We start from the raw sequence: 21,013 nt of genomic DNA on the forward strand, positions 1-21,013 counted from the left end.
TAAATAATACGAAACCTCGCTCTATGATTCGAAGTTAAAATCCTAAAATTTGGTATAATAGTGACTTTTTTCACGTTTTTCATGTAGTTTTATATTACGTAAATATATTCATTTTTACCAATACTTCGATACTATTTCATGTTGTATCACGATATGTGATTTGGCCTTCAAATCTCAGAATATCGCATAATATTGCATTTTAAGCAAGTTTTCTTGCATTTTGTTTCGTACTAAAAATCATCGAATTTAGTAATATTTTGACGTTTGTCATCTCCTTTTTCCTTTATGTGATATAAACAAAATATCATCGAATTAGGCGACATTTTGCAGTTTTTCCACGTTTTGTAAATTTCCAGTTTATTGTTATTAATTCATTAAATATACGATAAAAATGATACAAACACATAATTGATTAGATTATACTTTTTAGTATATTATAGTATATTATTTAGTATATTATATATATTATATATATTATATTATATTATATGTATTATATATAATATATAAATATATTATATTTAGTATATTAATATTTAGTATATTATAGATTATACCTTAAATACTTCATTTTCAATCATCTATTTGTTTCTCGTTAAAATACTGAGTAAGATATTGAAAAGGGGAGAAGTTCGGTTTTTATTGCAAATATCGACGTTTCAGCCGGAATACAGCGGTTTTACTTGTACATCTTCCATCGGTAATATAAACGGAAAATCAGGAACATTTTAGTTAATTCTAATGAAAACACATTGATTTTTATCGTTTGTATTGGAAACAACATTGTCATATGTCTTCTCTTGGATCTAAATAATACGAAACCTCGCTTTATGATTCGAAGTTAAAATCCTCAAATTTGGTATAATAGTTACTTTTTTCACGTTTTTCATGTAGTTTGATATTACGTAAATATATTCATTTTTACCAATATTTCGATACTATTTCATGTAGTATCACGATATGTGATTTGGCCTTCAAATCTCAGAATTTCGAAAATATTGCATTTTAAGTGGGGTTTCTTGCATTTTGTTTCGTACTATCGAAATCGCATTTAGTAATATTTTGACGTTTATCATCCATCTTTTCTATTATGTGATATAAACAAAATATCATCGAATTAGGCAATATTTTGCTGTTTATCCTCGTTTTTGTGAATTTCGAGTTTATTGTTGATAATTCATTAAATATATGATAAAAATGATACAAACACATTATTGATTAGATAATAACCTTAAATACTTCAGTTTCAATCATCTATTTTTTTCTCGTTGAAATACTGAGTAAGATATTGAAAAGGGGAGAAGTTCTGTTTTTATTGCATATATCGACGTTTCAGCCGGAATAGAGCGGTTTTACGTGTACATCTTCCATCGGTAATATAAACGGAAAATCAGGAACATTTTAGTTAATTCTAATGAAAACAAATTGATTTTTATCATTTGTATTGGAAACAACATTGTCATATGTCTTTTCTTGGATCTAAATAATACGAAACCTCGCTTGATGATTCGAAGTTAAAATCCTCAAATTTGGTATAATAGTGACTTTTTTCACGTTTTTCATGTAGTTTTATATTACGTAAATATATTAATTTTTACCAATATTTCGATACTATTTCATGTAGTATCACAATATGTGATTTGGCCTTCAAATCTCAGAATATCGCATAATATTGCATTTTAAGCAAGTTTTCTTGCATTTTGTTTCGTACTAAAAATCATCGAATTTAGTAATATTTTGACGTTTATCATCTCCTTTTTCCTTTATGTGATATAAACAAAATATCATCGAATTAGGCAATATTGTGCAGTTTTTCCACGTTTTGTAAATTTCCAGTTTATTGTTATTAATTCATTAAATATACGATAAAAATGATACAAACACATAATTCATTAGATTATACTTTTTAGTATATTATAGTATATTATTTAGTATATTATATATATTATATATATTATATTATATGATACAAAAATAATAATGCAAAAAGGTGCTTAAAGGTTATGGATCTCTTGAAGAACACAACAATGGGAAACATTGATGAATGTCACAGACGGGTTCGATCATTGTTGCAAGTCAAACACTTCTTCGAATTCCTCTGAAGTTGGACTAGTGCCCAAGACGCAACAGGCATTTCCCCTCTGAATCGCAACACTAAGGCGCTGGAACAAGAAACTTTTTGCTCTCTGGTCTTTTGTAGTGCTGATCAATTTGTCCCCCAATTCCTTCAGGAACTTCAATGCACATTTTCCCCACGAACCGAGGGTCTCCGAGCCGATCGGAACAAAGCTGTAGCAGTGTGCTAGACCTCTGTATTTAATAATTTTCTGCGATTCCCTGAAAGAAGCAGCACCACCGCTTTCACGTGTGCTGTAGTGGAGGTAGGTACTGGCCAGTGTGGCAGCGCACGTGTAGTCCCATACCACTTGCTTACCATCCTTCCAAGGTAGCAAGGTGACCCCATCAGGGCGCTTCTGAGGGTCGTTAGGTCTGGATAAGTGTGGTTCTCTTTGTGCCGGGCAGCGGGCTGTGGCGAGGCTCCTCTTGATGATGTCGTTGACTTCTTCATGTCTTGCAATTTTACCCTGTGATTTACGACATACCAGACCATGACGACCATATTGGTCTGCCATCGCAGTTCCGCAGATGCACCTATGTTAGGTGAGGATGGGGGCGGCAAGGCGAAGGGCAACTCCAATGCGGAGAGCGTCATGACTGAGGCGAGTTCCCAGGGCTGCATTGGGCACAGCAAATAAAAAATCCCCGGCGTGGGGTGCTGTTACCGCTAGGAGGCGGGCTTTGTTTTCAGCATCAGCGTTGTCAATCATTGCTGTGACAGTCTTTTCCATTATGGGGCTATCCCAGTGGGCCTGCTTGTGGTCTTTTGGGACTTGTGGTCGGGGTTGAGGGTGTGCAATGGTGTCCCATTGTCTGGCTGCTTCGATGAACGTTTGATCATGAGTTCCCGCTGTCTCTCTCATACGCTCTGGTAGGATCTGCCCTACCAATTCGTTGGCTGCTGTACATGAGGATAAGAATGCTGGAAGTGCTACCTCAGTTGCCTTTCGTATGCCTATCCCTCCAAATCTCACTGGTAGTGTTGCTTGGTCCCACTGACTGTCATCTAAATCTAGGTTGAGCGCCTTCCTGAATATTGACCTGAGGAGCTCATCATATTGATTTAGAAGTGGGTTGCCAAAAGTTGGTGCACACCTTAAGAAGTATGTTAGCCTGGGCAGGGTAAGGCACTTTGTGAGAAGGTAGAGGGCATCGTGGGAGTCCAAGTCCCCAATTCTCTCTTCCATCCTCTTTAGGTCTCTAAACTTTTCGTCAAGGACTGCAGCAATGGCATTGTGGCCCAGAGGTGCTCCGAGTAGTGTGCTGTCGGTAGGTTTAACGACTGAGGCTTCTGGTAGAACTGATTTCACTGCTCTAATGATTACTTCACTAGATGCAATAATTTCGCACTTGGAGGGGCTAAGAACGAGACCCATGGACTCCCCCCGTGTCTTCACCAGCTGTAAGTCTTCTAGCAGGGAATCTTGTGTGCCTGCCAGAGTGCCATCATCCAGGAACCAGATGTTGAGCTCGCTGGACAGTCTGGTTGTAATTTCTCGAACCGCTATGCAAAATAGGAACGGTACAAGTGGGTCACCCTGTTGAATTCCCTCTGCTGAGGTGACTTCATGTTTGCCAAACAGGAGGGTTGAGTCTTTGCTGTAGCCTGCTGACACAAACGGGAGAATGCTTGGGCAATGTTCCTGGACTGCAGTGAGGATTGCTTCCCTTTTGACCGAGTTGAAAGCGTTTTTAAAATCTAATTTTACTACTGCCTGGTCTTCAGTAAGAGAGCTAATGTAGGCTCGTGCAGCATGAGCCGCTGCTTCACAGCCTTGGGGGACTCCAAACCCTAGCTGGTTGGGTTGCAGCATGGTGGCTGCTTCCGTTCGGATACTTCTGACAGCAGCCCTTGCAACTAGGCGGCGAAGGGTATTACCAACGGCAATGGGTCTGATTCCTCCCCCTTCTTTTTGAGGGCACATAGGGATGCACCAAAGAAGAATGGTTTGATTTCATCAGGGATTAACCCGGCGAGGCAGTTGTTGACAAACGTTGTGATTTCTGTCAGGAGCGCTTCTGCTGCTGGGCCAAGAACAGGGTTCACCATTTCCTTCACATGTTGAGGTCTTACCCCTGTGTAGCCTCCTGAGGAGCCCGGGGGAAATGAAACGATAGCTTTATAAACCTCTGACTCCCGGAGGACGAGAGGTTCCTGGTTAGGGGCGAGCCTGACCTGTGGGGGAGGTCCACCAACGGCCCTGACGGGGTGTTTTTCTCTCAGTGCTTGGGCTGTGGTTTCATCCCTGGGCAAAATTTTGTCCTCACTTGTGATCAACCTGAGTGCCCCGACTGTATTGCCCTCTTCAATTTTCTTGCTGACTTGGGTACCTAATTTTCTGTTGTCGCTGATTGTCGTACTTGGTCTGCCTCGGCGGTGTTTGGTGTGTTTGGGGAGGCGGACTAGGTTGTCAGCCCTCGGAAAATCCCTAATTGCTTTATTGACGGATGAGGCCAGTGTCTTGCCTCCTCTGTCTGGTACACCTAAGCATGCATTGCCAAAAAGTAACAGATTGTGCCAGGCTTTGATGGTATCAGGTGCATCAAGGTTATTTGACCCTCTGTTGACTTTTGCGATGAGGTCCGTGTATTTCCCTGCAGCAAAAGGGCGAGAGGCCTTTGGGATGTGGGTGAGTGTCCTGGTTGACGTTGCTTTAATTGCCTCTAGCAGGTCGTCTGTTGCAATGTAATCTGTTGCGATTTGTACTGGTGCAACAGGCTCCTGAGTGCTGCCTCCTCCCACGGGAGGCCTCCCTGACCCAGGACAGTCACCATGCTGGCGTATGACTCTGGAGACAGAGTTGATGCTGACGATGTTCCCACAACCACTGCATGTGCATCTCCTTTGATTGGCTTCGGGAGGGGTGAGCTGGCTGGTAGCGGCTTCTTCTGCCATCCCCTTAGGTAAAGTGAATGTCACCTTGCACTGGAGTATTTGTCTCTCCCTCCTGGCTGGGGGGGACGAGGTTGTCCCCTATACTATGCGTCATGTCTGGGCAGATGTCTGGGGTGGGTGGGCTCGTGGAGGTGGTGGGTGGGGGTTGGGAGGCTGCGCGCTGGCCCGGTCTGGGAGGGGGGGCCGGGGAGGGGAAGGCGCGACCACCTGATCGTGGGAGGTGGGGGCGGGGGAGCGGAAGACACTGCACCACACGGAGGGGGGGGGGGGGAGACACTACACAGGTGGAGCGGGCGAGCGGGAGACACTACACTCACTGGGGGGGAGGCACTACACTCATGGGGTGGGGGGGGGGGGGCACTACACTCAGGGGGTGGGAAGAGGCACTACACTCAGGGGGTGGGGGGAGGCACTACACTCAGGGGGTGGGGGGGGGGTTGATGTGGCACGTAACACTTGGATAATTTCCTTTTGTCACTAAACACTGGTGAATGTGTCCTGGCTCACTGGGTGTGGTGCTCTCAACACGATACTCACAATGGTCCAGTCACCACAGGACTGGACTGGATTATATTATATATTTTATATTATATTATATTATATTATATATATTATATATAATATATAAATATATTATATTTAGTATATTAATATTTAGTATATTATAGATTATACCTTAAATACTTCATTTTCAATCATCTATTTGTTTCTCGTTAAAATCCTGAGTAAGATATTGAAAAGGGGAGAAGTTCGGTTTTTATTGCATATATCGACGTTTTAGCCAGAATAGAGCGATTTTACGTGTACATCTTCCATCGGTAATATAAACGGAAAATCAGGAACATTTTAGTTAATTCTAATGAAAACACATTGATTTTTATCATTTGTATTGGAAACAACTTTGTCATATGTCTTTTGTTGGATCTAAATAATATGAAACCTCGTTCTATGATTCATAGCTAAAATCCACAAATTTTTAATAATAGTGATTTTTTGACGTTTTTATGTAGTTTGATATTACGTAAATATATTCATTTTTACCAATATTTTGATACTATTTCATGTAGTATCACGATATGTGATTTGGCCTTCATATCTCAGATTTTCGCATAATATTGCATTTTAAGCAAGTTTTCTTGTATTTTTGTTTCGTACTAAACATCATCGAATTTAGCAATATTTTGACGTTTATCATCCCCTTTTCTTTTATGTGAGTTAAACAAAATATCATCGAATTAGGCAATATTTTGCTGTTTTTACACGTTTTTGTGAATTTCCAGTTTATTGTTTATAATTCATTATATATACGATAACAATGATACAAACACATAATTGATTAGATAATAACCATAAATACTTCATTTTCAATCATCTATTTGTTTCTCGTTGAAATACTGAGTAAGATATTGAAAAGGGCAGAAGTTCTGTTTTTATTGCATATATCGACGTTTCAGCCGGAATAGAACAGTTTTAAGTGTACATCTTCCATCGGTAATATAAACGGAAAATCAGGAACATTTTAGTTAATTCTAATGAAAACAAATTGATTTTTATCATTTGGATTGGAAACAACATTGTCATATGTCTTTTGTTTGATCTAAATAATACGAAACCTCGCTTTATGATTCGAAGTTAAAATCCTCAAATTTGGTATAATAGTGACTTTTTCACATTTTTCATGTAGTTTTATATTACGTAAATATATTCATTTTTACCAGTATTTCGATACTATTTCATGTAGTATCACGATATGTGAATTGGCCTTCAAATCTCAGAATATCGCATAATATTGCATTTTAAGCAAGTTTTCTTGCATTTTGTTTCGTACTAAAAATCATCGAATTTAGTAATATTTTGACGTTTATCATCTCCTTTTTCCTTTATGTGATGTAAACAAAATATCATCGAATTAGGCAATATTTTGCAGTTTTTCCACGTTTTGTAAATTTCCAGTTTATTGTTATTAATTCATTAAATATACGATAAAAATGATACAAAAACATAATTGATTAGATAATAACCTTAAATACTTCATTTTCAATCATCTATTTGTTTCTCGTTAAAATACTGAGTAAGATATTGAAAAGGGGAGAAGTTCGGTTTTTATTGCATATATCGACGTTTCAGCCGGAATAGAGCGATTTTTCGTGTACATCTTCCATCGGTAATATAAACGGAAAATCAGGAACATTTTAGTCCATTCTAATGAAAACACATTGATTTTTAACATTTGTATTGGAAACAGCATTGTCATGTCTTTTCTTGGATCTAAATAATATGAAACCTCGCTTTATGATTCGAAGTTAAAATCAACAAATTTGGAATAATAGTGATTTTTTCACGTTTTCATGTAGTTTGATATTACGTAAATATATTCATTTTTACCAATATTTCGATACTATTTCATGTAGTATCACGATATGTGATTTGGCCTTCATATCTCAGATTTTCGCATAATATTGCATTTTAAGCAAGTTTTCTTGCATTTTTGTTTCGTTTTAAACAGCATCGAATTTAGCAATATTTTGACTTTTATCATCCCCTTTTCCATTATGTGAGTTAAACAAAATATCATCGAATTAGGCAATATTTTTTGCTGTTTTTACACGTTTTTGTGAATTTCCAGTTTATTGTTGATAATTCATTATATATACGATAAAAATGAAACAAACACATAATTGATTAGATAATAACCTTAAATACTTCATTTTCAATCATCTATTTGTTTCTCAGTAAAATACTGAGTAAGATATTGAAAGGGGAGAAAAGATATTGAAAAGGGGAGAAGTTCGGTATTTATTGCATATATCGCCGTTTCAGCCGGAATAGAGCGATTTTACGTGTACATCTTCCATCGGTAATATAAACGGAAAATCAGGAACATTTTAGTTAATTCTAATGAAAACACATTAATTTTTATCATTTATATTGGAAACAACATTGTCATATGTCTTTTGTTGGATCTAAATAATACGAAATCTCGCTCTATGATTCGAAGTTAAAATCCACAAATTTGGAATAATAGTGATTTTTTCACGTTTTCATGTAGTTTGATATTACGTAAATATATTCATTTTTACCAATATTTCGATACTATTTCTTGTAGTATCACGATATGTGATTTGGCCTTCATATCTCAGATTTCCGCATAATATTGCATTTTAGGCAAGTTTTCTTGCATTTTTGTTTCGTACTAAACATCATCGAATTTAGCAATATTTTGACGTTTATCATCCCCTTTTCCTTTATGTGATTTAAACAAAATATCATCGAATTAGGCAATATTTTGCCGTTTTTGCACGTTTTTGCGAATTTTCAGTTTAATGGTAATAATTCATATAATATACGATAAATATGATACAAACACGTAATTGATTAGAAAATAAACTTAAATACTTCATCTTCAATTATCTATTTGTTTCTCGTTGAAATACTGAGTAAGATATTGAAAAGGTGAGAAGTTCGGTTTTTATTGCATATATCGACGTTTCAGCCAAAATAGAACTGTTTTACGTGTACATTTTCCATCGGTAATATAAACGGAAAATCAGGAACATTTTAGTTAATTCTAAAGAAAACAAATTGATTTTTATCATTTGTATTGGAAACAACATTGTCATATGTCTTTTGTTTGATCTAAATAATACGAAACCTATCTCTATGATTCGAAGTTAAAATCCACAAATTTGGAATAATAGTGATTTTTTCACGTTTTCATGTAGTTTGATATTACGTAAATATATCAATTTTTACCAATATTTCGATACTATTTCATGTAGTATCACGATATGTGATTTGGCCTTCATATCTCAGATTTTCGCATAATATTGCATTTTAAGCAAGTTTACTTGCATTTTTGTTTCGTACTAAACATCATCGAATTTAGCAATATTTTGACGTTTATCATCCTCTTTTCCTTTATGTGAGTTAAACAAAATATCATAGAATTAGGCAATATTTTGCTGTTTTTACACGTTTTTGTGAATTTCCAGTTTATTGTTGATAATTCATTATATATACGATAAAAATGAGACAAACACATAATTGATTAGATAATAACCTTAAATACTTCATTTTCAATCATCTATTTGTTTCTCCTTGAAATACTGAATAAGATATTGAAAAGGGCAGAAGTTCTCTTTTTATTGCATATATTGGTCGTTTCAGCCGGAATAGAGCGATTTTACGTGTACATCTTCCATCGGTAATATAAACGGAAAATCAGGAACATTTTAGTTAATTCTAATGATACAAATTGATTTTTATCATTTGTATTGGAAACAACATTGTCATATGTCTTTTGTTGGATCTATATAATACGAAACCTCGCTTTATGATTCGAAGTTAAAATCCTCAAATTTGGTATAATAGTGACTTTTTCACGTTTTTCATGTAGTTAATATTACGTAAATATATTCATTTTTACCAATATATCGATACTATTTCATGTAGTATCACGATATGTGATTTGGCCTTCTAATCTCAGAATATCGCAAAATATTGCATTTTAAACAAGTTTTCTTGCATTTTGTTTCGTACTAAAAATCATTGAATTTAGTAATATTTTGACGTTTATCATCTCCTTTTTCCTTTATGTGATATAAACAAAATATCATCGAATTATGCAATATTTTGCAGTTTTTCCACGTTTTGTAAATTTCCACTTTATTGTTATTAATTCATTATATATACGATAAAAATGATACAAACACATAATTCATTAGATAATAGCCATAAATACTTCATTTTCAATCATCTATTTGTTTCTCGTTGAAATACTGAGTAAGATATTGAAAAGGTGAGAAGTTCGGTTTTTATTGCATATATCGACGTTTCAGCCAAAATAGAACTGTTTTACGTGTACATTTTCCATCGGTAATATAAACGGAAAATCAGGAACATTTTAGTTAATTCTAAAGAAAACAAATTGATTTTTATCATTTGTATTGGAAACAACATTGTCATATGTCTTTTGTTTGATCTAAATAATACGAAACCTATCTCTATGATTCGAAGTTAAAATCCACAAATTTGGAATAATATTGATTTTTTCACGTTTTCATGTAGTTTGATATTACGTAAATATATCAATTTTTACCAATATTTCGATACTATTTCATGTAGTATCACGATATGTGATTTGGCCTTCATATCTCAGATTTTCGCATAATATTGCATTTTAAGCAAGTTTTCTTGCATTTTTGTTTCGTACTAAACATCATCGAATTTAGCAATATTTTGACGTTTATCATCCCCTTTTCCTCTATGTGAGTTAAACAAAATATCATCGAATTAGGCAATATTTTGCTGTTTTTACACGTTTTTGTGAATTTCCAGTTTATTGTTGATAATTCATTATATATACGATAAAAATGATACAAACACATAATTCATTAGATAATAGCCATAAATACTTCATTTTCAATCATCTATTTGTTTCTCGTTGAAATACTGAGTAAGATATTGAAAAGGGGAGAAGTTCGGTTTTTATTGCATATATCGACGTTTCAGCCGGAATAGAGCGATTTTAGGTGTACATCTTCCATCGGTAATATATACGGAAAATCAGGAATATTTTAGTTAATTCTAATGAAAACACATTGATTTTTATCATTTGTATTGGAAACAACATTGTCATATGTCTTTTGTTGGGTCTAAATAATACAAAACCTCGCTCTATGATTCGAAGTTAAAATCCACAAATTTGAAATAATAGTGATTTTTTCACGTTTTCATGTAGTTTGATATTACGTAAATTTATTCATTTTTACCAATATTTCGATACTATTTCATGTACTATTTCACGATATGTGATTTGGCCTTCATATCTCAGATTTTCGCATAATATTGCATTTTAAGCAAGTTTTCTTGCATTTTTGTTTCGTACTAAACATCATCGAATTTAGCAATATTTTGACGTTTATCATCCCCTTTTCCTTTATGTGAGTTAAACAAAATATCATCGAATTAGGCAATATTTTGCCGTTTTTGCACGTTTTTGCGAATTTTCAGTTTAACGGTATTAATTCATATAATATACGATAAATATGATACAAACACGTAATTGATTAGACAATCAACTTAAATACTTCATCTTCAATTATCTGTTTGTTTCTCGTTGAAATACTGAGTAAGATATTGAAAAGGTGAGAAGTTCGGTTTTTATTGCATATATCGACGTTTCAACCGGAATTGAGCGGTTTTACGTGTACATCTTCCATCGGTAATATAAACGGAAAATCAGGAACATTTTAGTCCATTCTAATGAAAACACATTCTAATGTCTTTTCTTGGATCTAAATAATACGAAACCTCGCTTTATGATTCGATGTTAAAATCCACAAATTTGGAATAATAGTGATTTTTTCACGTTTTCAGGTAGTTTGATATTACGTAAATATATTCATTTTTACCAACAATTCGATACTATTTTATGTAGTATCACGATATGTGATTTGGCCTTCATATCTCAGAATATCGCATAATATTGCATTTTAACCAAGTTTTCTTGCATTTTGTTTCGTACTAAAAATCATCGAATTTAGCAATATTTTGACGTTTATCATCTCCTTTTTCCTTTATGTGATATAAACAAAATATCATCGAATTAGGCAATATTTTGCAGTTTTTCCACGTTTTGTAAATTTCCAGTTTATTGTTATTAATTCATTAAATATACGATAAAAATGATACAAACACATAATTGATTAGATAATAACCTTAAATACTTCATTTTCAATTATCTATTTGTTTTTCGTTAAAATACTGAGAAAGATATTGAAAAGGGGAGAAGTTCGGTTTTTATTGCATATATCGACGTTTCAGCCGGAATAGAGCGATTTTACGTGTACATCTTCCATCGGTAATATAAACGGAAAATCAGGAACATTTTAGTTAATTCTAATGAAAACACATTGATTTTTATCATTTGTATGGGAAACAACATTGTCATATGTCTTTTGTTGGGTCTAAATAATACAAAACCTCGCTCTATGATTCGAAGTTAAAATCCACAAATTTGAAATAATAGTGATTTTTTCACGTTTTCATGTAGTTTGATATTACGTAAATTTATTCATTTTTACCAATATTTCGATACTATTTCATGTACTATTTCACGATATGTGATTTGGCCTTCATATCTCAGATTTTCGCATAATATTGCATTTTAAGCAAGTTTTCTTGCATTTTTGTTTCGTACTAAACATCATCGAATTTAGCAATATTTTGACGTTTATCATCCCCTTTTCCTTTATGTGAGTTAAACAAAATATCATCGAATTAGGCAATATTTTGCCGTTTTTGCACGTTTTTGCGAATTTTCAGTTTAACGGTATTAATTCATATAATATACGATAAATATGATACAAACACGTAATTGATTAGACAATCAACTTAAATACTTCATCTTCAATTATCTGTTTGTTTCTCGTTGAAATACTGAGTAAGATATTGAAAAGGTGAGAAGTTCGGTTTTTATTGCATATATCGACGTTTCAACCGGAATTGAGCGGTTTTACGTGTACATCTTCCATCGGTAATATAAACGGAAAATCAGGAACATTTTAGTCCATTCTAATGAAAACACATTCTAATGTCTTTTCTTGGATCTAAATAATACGAAACCTCGCTTTATGATTCGATGTTAAAATCCACAAATTTGGAATAATAGTGATTTTTTCACGTTTTCAGGTAGTTTGATATTACGTAAATATATTCATTTTTACCAACAATTCGATACTATTTTATGTAGTATCACGATATGTGATTTGGCCTTCATATCTCAGAATATCGCATAATATTGCATTTTAACCAAGTTTTCTTGCATTTTGTTTCGTACTAAAAATCATCGAATTTAGCAATATTTTGACGTTTATCATCTCCTTTTTCCTTTATGTGATATAAACAAAATATCATCGAATTAGGCAATATTTTGCAGTTTTTCCACGTTTTGTAAATTTCCAGTTTATTGTTATTAATTCATTAAATATACGATAAAAATGATACAAACACATAATTGATTAGATAATAACCTTAAATACTTCATTTTCAATTATCTATTTGTTTCTCGTTAAAATACTGAGAAAGATATTGAAAAGGGGAGAAGTTCGGTTTTTATTGCATATATCGACGTTTCAGCCGGAATAGAGCGATTTTACGTGTACATCTTCCATCGGTAATATAAACGGAAAATCAGGAACATTTTAGTTAATTCTAATGAAAACACATTGATTTTTATCATTTGTATGGGAAACAACATTGTCATATGTCTTTTGTTGGATCTAAATAATACGAAACCTCGTTCTATGATTCGAAGCTAAAATCCACAAATTTGGAATAATAGTGATTTTTTCACGTTTTCATGTAGTTTGATATTACGTAAATATATTCATTTTTACCAATATTTCGATACTATTTCATGTAGTATCACGATATGTGATTTGGCCTTCATATCTCAGATTTTCGCATAATATTGCATTTTAAGCAAGTTTTCTTGCATTTTTCTTTCGTACTAAACATCATCGAATTTAGCAATATTTTGACGTTTATCATCCCCTTTTCCTCTATGTGAGTTAAACAAAATATCATCGAATTAGGCAATATTTTGCTGTTTTTACACGTTTTTGTGAATTTCCAGTTTATTGTTGATAATTCATTATATATACGATAAAAATGATACAAACACATAATTCATTAGATAATAGCCATAAATACTTCATTTTCAATCATCTATTTGTTTCTCGTTGAAATACTGAGTAAGATATTGAAAAGGGCAGAAGTTCTGTTTTTATTGCATATATCGACGTTTCAGCCGGAATAGAGCGGTTTTACGTGTACATCTTCCATCGGTAATATAAACGAAAAATCAGGAACATTTTAGTTAATTCTAATGAAAACAAATTGATTTTTATCATTTGGATTGGAAACAACATTGTCATATGTCTTTTGTTGGATCTAAATAATACGAAACCAAGCTTTATGATTCGAAGTTAAAATCCTAAAATTTGGTATAATAGTGACTTTTTCACGTTTTTCATGTAGTTTTATATTACGTAAATAAATTAATTTTTACCAATATTTCGATACTATTTCTTGTAGTATCACGATATGTGATTTGGCCTTCATATCTCAGATTTCCGCATAATATTGCATTTTAGGCAAGTTTTCTTGCATTTTTGTTTCGTACTAAACATCATCGAATTTAGCAATATTTTGACGTTTATCATCCCCTTTTCCTTTATGTGATTTAAACAAAATATCATCGAATTAGGCAATATTTTGCCGTTTTTGCACGTTTTTGCGAATTTTCAGTTTAATGGTAATAATTCATATAATATACGATAAATATGATACAAACACGTAATTGATTAGAAAATAAACTTAAATACTTCATCTTCAATTATCTATTTGTTTCTCGTTGAAATACTGAGTAAGATATTGAAAAGGTGAGAAGTTCGGTTTTTATTGCATATATCGACGTTTCAGCCAAAATAGAACTGTTTTACGTGTACATTTTCCATCGGTAATATAAACGGAAAATCAGGAACATTTTAGTTAATTCTAAAGAAAACAAATTGATTTTTATCATTTGTATTGGAAACAACATTGTCATATGTCTTTTGTTTGATCTAAATAATACGAAACCTATCTCTATGATTCGAAGTTAAAATCCACAAATTTGGAATAATAGTGATTTTTTCACGTTTTCATGTAGTTTGATATTACGTAAATATATCAATTTTTACCAATATTTCGATACTATTTCATGTAGTATCACGATATGTGATTTGGCCTTCATATCTCAGATTTTCGCATAATATTGCATTTTAAGCAAGTTTACTTGCATTTTTGTTTCGTACTAAACATCATCGAATTTAGCAATATTTTGACGTTTATCATCCTCTTTTCCTTTATGTGAGTTAAACAAAATATCATAGAATTAGGCAATATTTTGCTGTTTTTACACGTTTTTGTGAATTTCCAGTTTATTGTTGATAATTCATTATATATACGATAAAAATGAGACAAACACATAATTGATTAGATAATAACCTTAAATACTTCATTTTCAATCATCTATTTGTTTCTCCTTGAAATACTGAATAAGATATTGAAAAGGGCAGAAGTTCTCTTTTTATTGCATATATCGACGTTTCAGCCGGAATAGAGCGATTTTACGTGTACATCTTCCATCGGTAATATAAACGGAAAATCAGGAACATTTTAGTTAATTCTAATGATACAAATTGATTTTTATCATTTGTATTGGAAACAACATTGTCATATGTCTTTTGTTGGATCTAAATAATACGAAACCTCGCTTTATGATTCGAAGTTAAAATCCTCAAATTTGGTATAATAGTGACTTTTTCACGTTTTTCATGTAGTTAATATTACGTAAATATATTCATTTTTACCAATATATCGATACTATTTCATGTAGTATCACGATATGTGATTTGGCCTTCTAATCTCAGAATATCGCAAAATATTGCATTTTAAACAAGTTTTCTTGCATTTTGTTTCGTACTAAAAATCATTGAATTTAGTAATATTTTGACGTTTATCATCTCCTTTTTCCTTTATGTGATATAAACAAAATATCATCGAATTATGCAATATTTTGCAGTTTTTCCACGTTTTGTAAATTTCCACTTTATTGTTATTAATTCATTATATATACGATAAAAATGATACAAACACATAATTCATTAGATAATAGCCATAAATACTTCATTTTCAATCATCTATTTGTTTCTCGTTGAAATACTGAGTAAGATATTGAAAAGGTGAGAAGTTCGGTTTTTATTGCATATATCGACGTTTCAGCCAAAATAGAACTGTTTTACGTGTACATTTTCCATCGGTAATATAAACGGAAAATCAGGAACATTTTAGTTAATTCTAAAGAAAACAAATTGATTTTTATCATTTGTATTGGAAACAACATTGTCATATGTCTTTTGTTTGATCTAAATAATACGAAACCTATCTCTATGATTCGAAGTTAAAATCCACAAATTTGGAATAATATTGATTTTTTCACGTTTTCATGTAGTTTGATATTACGTAAATATATCAATTTTTACCAATATTTCGATACTATTTCATGTAGTATCACGATATGTGATTTGGCCTTCATATCTCAGATTTTCGCATAATATTGCATTTTAAGCAAGTTTTCTTGCATTTTTGTTTCGTACTAAACATCATCGAATTTAGCAATATTTTGACGTTTATCATCCCCTTTTCCTCTATGTGAGTTAAACAAAATATCATCGAATTAGGCAATATTTTGCTGTTTTTACACGTTTTTGTGAATTTCCAGTTTATTGTTGATAATTCATTATATATACGATAAAAATGATACAAACACATAATTCATTAGATAATAGCCATAAATACTTCATTTTCAATCATCTATTTGTTTCTCGTTGAAATACTGAGTAAGATATTGAAAATGGGAGAAGTTCGGTTTTTATTGCATATATCGACGTTTCAGCCGGAATAGAGCGATTTTAGGTGTACATCTTCCATCGGTAATATATACGGAAAATCAGGAATATTTTAGTTAATTCTAATGAAAACACATTGATTTTTATCATTTGTATTGGAAACAACATTGTCATATGTCTTTTGTTGGGTCTAAATAATACAAAACCTCGCTCTATGATTCGAAGTTAAAATCCACAAATTTGAAATAATAGTGATTTTTTCACGTTTTAATGTAGTTTGATATTACGTAAATTTATTCATTTTTACCAATATTTCGATACTATTTCATGTACTATTTCACGATATGTGATTTGGCCTTCATATCTCAGATTTTCGCATAATATTGCATTTTAAGCAAGTTTTCTTGCATTTTTGTTTCGTACTAAACATCATCGAATTTAGCAATATTTTGACGTTTATCATCCCCTTTTCCTTTATGTGAGTTAAACAAAATATCATCGAATTAGGCAATATTTTGCCGTTTTTGCACGTTTTTGCGAATTTTCAGTTTAACGGTATTAATTCATATAATATACGATAAATATGATACAAACACGTAATTGATTAGATAATCAACTTAAATACTTCATCTTCAATTATCTGTTTGTTTCTCGTTGAAATACTGAGTAAGATATTGAAAAGGTGAGAAGTTCGGTTTTTATTGCATATATCGACGTTTCAACCGGAATTGAGCGGTTTTACGTGTACATCTTCCATCGGTAATATAAACGGAAAATCAGGAACATTTTAGTCCATTCTAATGAAAACACATTCTAATGTCTTTTCTTGGATCTAAATAATACGAAACCTCGCTTTATGATTCGATGTTAAAATCCACAAATTTGGAATAATAGTGATTTTTTCACGTTTTCAGGTAGTTTGATATTACGTAAATATATTCATTTTTACCAACAATTCGATACTATTTTATGTAGTATCACGATATGTGATTTGGCCTTCATATCTCAGAATATCGCATAATATTGCATTTTAACCAAGTTTTCTTGCATTTTGTTTCGTACTAAAAATCATCGAATTTAGCAATATTTTGACGTTTATCATCTCCTTTTTCCTTTATGTGATATAAACAAAATATCATCGAATTAGGCAATATTTTGCAGTTTTTCCACGTTTTGTAAATTTCCAGTTTATTGTTATTAATTCATTAAATATACGATAAAAATGATACAAACACATAATTGCTTAGATAATAACCTTAAATACTTCATTTTCAATTATCTATTTGTTTCTCGTTAAAATACTGAGAAAGATATTGAAAAGGGGAGAAGTTCGGTTTTTATTGCATATATCGACGTTTCAGCCGGAATAGAGCGATTTTACGTGTATATCTTCCATCGGTAATATAAACGGAAAATCAGGAACATTTTAGTTAATTCTAATGAAAACACATTGATTTTTATCATTTGTATGGGAAACAACATTGTCATATGTCTTTTGTTGGATCTAAATAATACGAAACCTCGTTCTATGATTCGAAGCTAAAATCCACAAATTTGGAATAATAGTGATTTTTTCACGTTTTCATGTAGTTTGATATTACGTAAATATATTCATTTTTACCAATATTTCGATACTATTTCATGTAGTATCACGATATGTGATTTGGCCTTCATATCTCAGATTTTCGCATAATATTGCATTTTAAGCAAGTTTTCTTGCATTTTTCTTTCGTACTAAACATCATCGAATTTAGCAATATTTTGACGTTTATCATCCCCTTTTCCTCTATGTGAGTTAAACAAAATATCATCGAATTAGGCAATATTTTGCTGTTTTTACACGTTTTTGTGAATTTCCAGTTTATTGTTGATAATTCATTATATATACGATAAAAATGATACAAACACATAATTCATTAGATAATAGCCATAAATACTTCATTTTCAATCATCTATTTGTTTCTCGTTGAAATACTGAGTAAGATATTGAAAAGGGCAGAAGTTCTGTTTTTATTGCATATATCGACGTTTCAGCCGGAATAGAGCGGTTTTACGTGTACATCTTCCATCGGTAATATAAACGAAAAATCAGGAACATTTTAGTTAATTCTAATGAAAACAAATTGATTTTTATCATTTGGATTGGAAACAACATTGTCATATGTCTTTTGTTGGATCTAAATAATACGAAACCAAGCTTTATGATTCGAAGTTAAAATCCTAAAATTTGGTATAATAGTGACTTTTTCACGTTTTTCATGTAGTTTTATATTACGTAAATAAATTAATTTTTACCAATATTTCGATACTATTTCATGTAGTATCACGATATGTGATTTGGCCTTCATATCTCTGATTTCCGCATAATATTGCATTTTAAGCAAGTTTTCTTGCATTTTTGTTTCGTACTAAACATCATCGAATTTAGCAATATTTTGACCTTCATCATCCCCTTTTCCTCTATGTGATTTAAACAAAATATCATCGAATTTGGCAATATTTTTCCGTTTTTGCACGTTTTTGCGAATTTTCAGTTTAATGGTATTAATTCATATAATATACGATTAATATGATACAAACACGTAATTGATTAGATAATAAACTTAAATACTTCATCTTCAATTATCTATTTGTTTCTCGTTGAAATACTGAGTAGGATATTGATTAGGTGAGAAGTTCGGTTTTTATTGCATATATCGACGTTTCAGCCGGAATATAGCGGTTTTACACGTACATTTTCCATCGGTAATATAAACGGAAAATCAGGAACATTTTAGTTAATTCTAAAGAAAACAAATTGATTTTTATCATTTGTATTGGAAACAACATTGTACTAAACATCATCGAATTTAGCAATATTTTGACGTTTATCATACCCTTTTCCTCTATGTGAGTTAAACAAAATATCATCGAATTAGGCAATATTTTGCTGTTTTTACACGTTTTTGTGAATTTCCAGTTTATTGTTGATAATTCATTATATATACGATAAAAATGATACAAACAAATAATTGATTAGATAATAACCTTAAATACTTCATTTTCAATTATCAATTTGTTTCTCGTTAAAATACTGAGTAAGATATTGAAAAGGGGAGAAGTTCGGTTTTTATTGCATATATCGACGTTTCAGCCGGAATAGAGCGATTTTACGTGTACATCTTCCATCGGTAATATAAACGGAAAATCAGGAACATTTTAGTTAATTCTAATGAAAACACATTGATTTTTATCATTTGCATTGGAAACAACATTGTCATATGTCTTTTTTTGGATCTAAATAATACGAAACCAAGCTTTATGATTCGAAGTTAAAATACTCAAATTTGGTATAATAATGACTTTTTCACGTTTTTTATGTAGTTTTATATTACGTAAATAAATTAATTTTTACCAATATTTCGATACTATTTCATGTAGTATCACGATATGTGATTTGGCCTTCATATCTCAGATTTCCGCATAATATTGCATTTTAAGCAAGTTTTCTTGCATTTTTCTTTCGTACTAAACATCATCGAATTTAACAATATTTTGACGTTTATCATCCCCTTTTCCTCTATGTGATTTAAACAAAATATCATCGAATTTGGCAATATTTTGCCGTTTTTGCACGTTTTTGCGAAATTTCAGTTTAATGGTATTAATTCATATAATATACGATAAATATGATACAAACACGTAATTGATTAGATAATAAACTTAAATACTTCATCTTCAATTATCTATTTGTTTCTCGTTGAAATACTGAGTAAGATATTGAAAAGGTGAGAAGTTCGGTTTTTATTGCATATATCGACGTTTCAGCCGGAATATAGCGGTTTTACGTGTACATTTTCCATCGGTAATATAAACGGAAAATCAGGAACATTTTAGTTAATTCTAAAGAAAACAAATTGATTTTTATCATTTGTATTGGAAACAACATTGTCATATGTCTTTTGTTTGATCTAAATAATACGAAACCTCTCTCTATGATTCGAAGTTAAAATCCACAAATTTGGAATAATAGTGATTTTTTCACGTTTTCATGTAGTTAATATTACGTAAATATATTCATTTTTACCAATATTTCGATACTATTTCATGTAGTATCACGATATGTGATTTGGCCTTCACATCTCAGATTTTCGCATAATATTGCATTTTAAGCAAGTTTTCTTGCATTTTGTTTCGTACTAAAAATCATCGAATTTAGTAATATTTTGACGTTTATCATCCTCTTTTCCTTTATGTGAGTTAAACAAAATATCATCGAATTAGGCAATATTTTGCTGTTTTTACACGTTTTTGTGAATTTCCAGTTTATTGTTGATAATTCATTATATATACGATAAAAATGATACAAACACATAATTGATTAGATAATAACCTTAAATACTTCATTTTCAATCATCTATTTGTTTCTCTTTAAAATACTGAGTAAGATATTGAAAAGGGGAGAAGTTTGGTTTTTATTGCATATATCGACGTTTCATCCGGAATAGAGCGATTTTACGTGTACATCTTCCATCGGTAATATAAACGGAAAATCAGGAACATT

The sequence above is a fragment of the Procambarus clarkii genome, chromosome 46 (genome assembly GCF_040958095.1).
Source record: "Procambarus clarkii isolate CNS0578487 chromosome 46, FALCON_Pclarkii_2.0, whole genome shotgun sequence".
Classification (NCBI taxonomy): Eukaryota; Metazoa; Arthropoda; class Malacostraca; order Decapoda; family Cambaridae; genus Procambarus; species Procambarus clarkii.